This window comes from Triticum aestivum, chromosome 3A (genome assembly GCF_018294505.1).
Source record: "Triticum aestivum cultivar Chinese Spring chromosome 3A, IWGSC CS RefSeq v2.1, whole genome shotgun sequence".
Taxonomy (NCBI): Eukaryota; Viridiplantae; Streptophyta; class Magnoliopsida; order Poales; family Poaceae; genus Triticum; species Triticum aestivum.
The window spans coordinates 544,737,806-544,742,434 of record NC_057800.1 but is presented as its reverse complement, the minus strand read 5'-3'; positions in this window follow the sequence as shown (position 1 = coordinate 544,742,434).

The window sequence follows — 4,629 nt, the reverse complement described above, 5'->3', positions numbered from 1 at the left end:
TCTTAACAACTTCCAGGGCACTTATGTGCGGCCGCCGGATGCTGATGACTTGAGCCACATAACCCAGCAACCAGGGGAATTGGCCAGACAATTCTGGACATGGTTCCTGACTAAGAAAAATCAAATTGTAGATTGTCCGGATGCAGAGGCCCTAGCGGCATTCAAGCATAACATCCGCGACGAGTGGCTCGCCCGCCACCTCGGCCAGGAGAAGCCGAAATCTATGGCAGCCCTCATGACACTCATGACCCGCTTTTGTGTGGGTGAGGACAGCTGGCTGGCTCGCAGCAACAACACATCGAGGAATCCGGATACCTCGGATACCAAAGATGCTAACGGTAGGCAGCGTCATAATAGACCAAAGCGCCACAATAACGGCGATAATACCGAAGATACGGCAGTTAATGCCGGATTCAGAGGCTCTAGATCCGGTCAGCAGAAAAAGCCATTTAAAATAAATACTCCGGCTCCGTCCAGTCTGGATCGCATACTAGATCGCTCGTGTCAAATCCACGGCACCCCGACAAGCCAGCCAATCACACCAATAGAGAATGCTGGGTGTTCAAGTAGGCCGTCAAGTTAAATGCCGAGAATAAGGACAAGGGGCCGCACAACAATGACGAGGAGGAGCCCTGGCTGCCGAACACAGGAGGACAGAAGGGTTTTCCCCCACAAGTGAAGATGGTGAACATGATATACGCAACCCACATTCCCAAGAGGGAGCGGAAGCATGCACTAAGGGACGTCTACGCGATGGAGCCCGTCGCCCCAATGTTCAACCCATGGTCTGCCTGTCCGATCACCTTCGATCGCAGGGACCATCCCACTAGCATCCGTCATGGCGGAGCCGCCGCACTGGTCCTAGACCCCATCATTGACGGATTTCACCTCACTCGTGTCCTTATGGATGGTGGCAGTAGCCTGAACCTACTTTATCAGGATACAGTGCGAAAAATGGGTGTCGATCCCTCGAGAATCAAACCCAGCAAAACCACCTTTAAAGGCGTCATCCCAGGTGTAGAGGCCCATTGCACAGGCTCAATCACACTGGAAGTGGTCTTCGGATCACCGTATATCTTCCGAAGCGAAGAGTTAATCTTCGACATCGTCCTGTTTCCCAGTGGCTATCATGCTCTGCTCGGACGAATAGCATTTGCAAAATTCAATGCAGTGTCGCATTACGCATACCTCAAGCTCAAGATGCCAGGACCTCGCGGGGTTATAACAGTAAATGGAAACACAGAACGCTCGCTCCGTACGGAAGAGCACACTGCGGCCCTTGCAGCAGAGGCACAAAGCACCCTGTTCAGGCAGACCACTCATTCAGTGTCACAGCCCCCGAACACCTTCAAGCGAGTCCGGAACAAGCTGCAACAGGATCGCCTGGCACGATCAGAGCTCGCCTAGCAATCCAGCCCCCGTCCCAGTCCCAGTGAGGCGACGAAATCCGCGCCGCATGTACATAACTACGCATTGAAAATACCATGGATATAGGCGGGGGCACAATCAGGCACGCCCCGCATTGTGGCTTATCCACACTAGGGGCTGTACACCTGTGACATTCCTTTTCTCTTTCAGGGCCTAACTCTTCGGAAGCCCTTTCCGGCAGTATGATTGCCGGACACATTCCGGAAGCAACAACCAAGGCGGCAAGAAGCTAAGATGAACACGGGAACCGCCAGTTGGTCTCTAGTAATACTTGATATACCCGTTTTTCACTATTTATGCATAGCTTGCCCTGCAGTAGGACATTTCGAATTGTCCTACTTTATACTTATTGCACTACTTGTACCAGTATGCTTTGATGTATTATTCAAATAACAATGCATATCATTAATCTGTCATTGCATTATTTAAGTTTTTCTTTTTTCTCTTATACGTCCATTTACGACAATCCGCACCCGCACGTTCGGGTACGGTCAATACGCCAGGGGCTCTCATTTACCCCACAATATGATGCGGGAAGTCCGAACACTTTCAACAGTGCGGCACCCCGAACTTATAACATTATATGCATCAGCTCCGAATCATGTCTTTGGTCAAATGTTGGGTCGCCCGGCTCCCATGCTTTGGTACCTTACGTTCCGCTATATCGGCTAAGGTAGCGGTGGGAGAACTACTGCAATTGTGTCCCGGTTCTTCTGGACGAGCACCTTGGTAGAGAAAGCCAAAAACTGACTGTCATGATAAGGCGAGAGACTAGTCGCTGTTCGAGAGGTCTCAAGTCCTTAAAGACTTTTTCCACTTCAGGCGAGGAGTCGGCCTTGTCTGGCTTAGGCATGTATAGTGCCCCAAATTCAGTCCTCCGAATACCAGGGGCTTCGCCAAAAATTTAAAACTATAGACTTCTATGGCTAAGTGAGAGTGATAAAGCATTATAGGCTGATTGCCTGGTTCGTTGCGCTGAACACCTCCCTTGAAGGACCCAAAATTGGGGTAAAGAGTGTTCAGATTTACCCCGAACACCCAAGTACTAGTTACATGGGGGTAGAAGCCGACGACTGGCCAACTCTCAGATTTTATAAAAATGGCCGCACAAAAGGTAATATTTTAAATTAAGAAAGCGTCGCATGGCACAAAAGAACTCGTTTCATATTACAGGATCACATGGGCATGTTCATTCAAAAATTACATCCTTGGCACACTCATCTGCCACTAAGCGGGAACCCTTCAGGATGCTCTCATAGTAATTCTCGAGGCAGCGATGCTGCTTGCCCTCCGGCGGCCCCTCCTTCACCAGCTTCACGGCGTCCAGCTTCGCCCAGTGCACCTTCGCCCGGGCAAAAGCCCTGTGTGCACCTTCGATGCAGACGGACCGCTTGATGACTTCAAGCCGTGGGCAGGCTTCCGCAAGCCGCCTCACCAGATCGAAGTAGCTGCCGGACAGGGGCTCGCCAGGCCACATCCGGATTATAAGGCCCCTCATGGCCTGTTCGGCCGCCTTGTGAAGTTCGACCAACTGCTTGAGCTGGTCGCTCAAGGACACGACGTGTTCGGTCCTAGTATACTGAGACCAGAACAACTTCTCCACTGAGCTCCCTTCCTCAGCCCGGTAAAACTCCGCGGCATCCAATACACTGCGGGGAAGATCTGCAAACGCTCCTGGAGAGCTCTGAACTCGAGTAAGAAAAAGGAAAGTCTCCTTCACATGCTTGCTTTGCATATTGAATACCTTACCCGTTGCTATCTTCTTCGCCGCGTCAATCTCCTGGAGGGCCTTGTGGGCTTCGGCCTTGGCGCTCCGGACGCTTTCAAGCGCCTGCGCGAGCTCGGACTCTCGCGTCTTGGAGTCAAGCTCCAAGGACTCACTACTAGGGAAAGCCCTAGTAGTAGCGCGGGTTTTGAGGCTAGCAGCAGCGCGGGTGGCCGCGCTACTAAGAAGGCGCTATAGCTAACTTATAGTAGTAGCGCGGTCCTTACCCGCACTACTACTATTGACGATATCAGCAGCGCTTTTTATGAAAGCGCTACTATTACTTAGTTGTAGCAATTTCGCAGTCCCTCGCTACTGCTATATCTTTCATCATTTTCCCTCGTACCCCTTTCCCTTTCAGTTTCCCTTTCAGATACTAGATAGATATCAAATTCATAAACCATTACTGGGTAGTACTCCCTTCGTTCCAAATTACTCGTCGTGGTTTTAGTTCAAAGCACGACGAGTAATTTGGAACGAAGGGAGTACTAGATAACAATTTCATGCATAGTCAACATGCATCCTCAAGTAGTACAAGGTCATATCAACGGCGATCATCATATGTAGTTCTAGATGGTATCGACGACGATCATCATATGTAGTTCTAGATGATATGGCCACACACACATATGTAGTTCTAGATGATATAGCCACACACACATATGTAGTTCTAGATGATATCAAAGACAAACATCATCCTCAAGCCTGGGCAGTTGGTGTTCCTGATAGTAATTAGGATGGCCTGTCCAACACGAAGATTCTTGCCATCGAGGAATTTCTTCCACCCAACCGAGTTTAAGTGTGTGCTACCATTCGTGTCCACGCGGTAAGTACAGGTTGTGACGGAGCCCCTTGCAGTAAGGCGTAGTCCAGCTGAGCATTCTTCATCAGGCTCGATACCATAACTCACAGATATGCTCCTTGCCAATTTCTGGATAAAAAAAACATTTCAATTAATAAATATCCTCGCAAATAAGTACATATGGATTATCTACACTATTAATAGTTTCCTTAGATTCTACACTAATAAGCATGTGATCGGACTCTAACTAAAACATATCATCGACTAGATTCCACACAACATACTATATCATTGGACTGTACACTAAGTATTTCATCGGATAATTTGCATTTGTAAGTATAACATATGATATCGTGTCGATCAACCATGGTATTTGTCAGGCGGGTCACGAATGGCACCCCGACAAAGTCAGTACATGGCGGAATTATGTCCCACAGGTTGGACACCTCCTCCTCGCTCAGCCTTGTTCTTTGAGCTACGATGGCTTCATGAAGTGGGTCCTCATCATCTTCATCGAGTGGGTCCTCATTATCTTCATCATCTTCGTCATCTTTATCATCTTCCACCAGGTTGAGATAAATGACAGCCAGCTTGGGTCTTTCTGCTCTAAAGGAGAAGCTGATCAACTCACCAC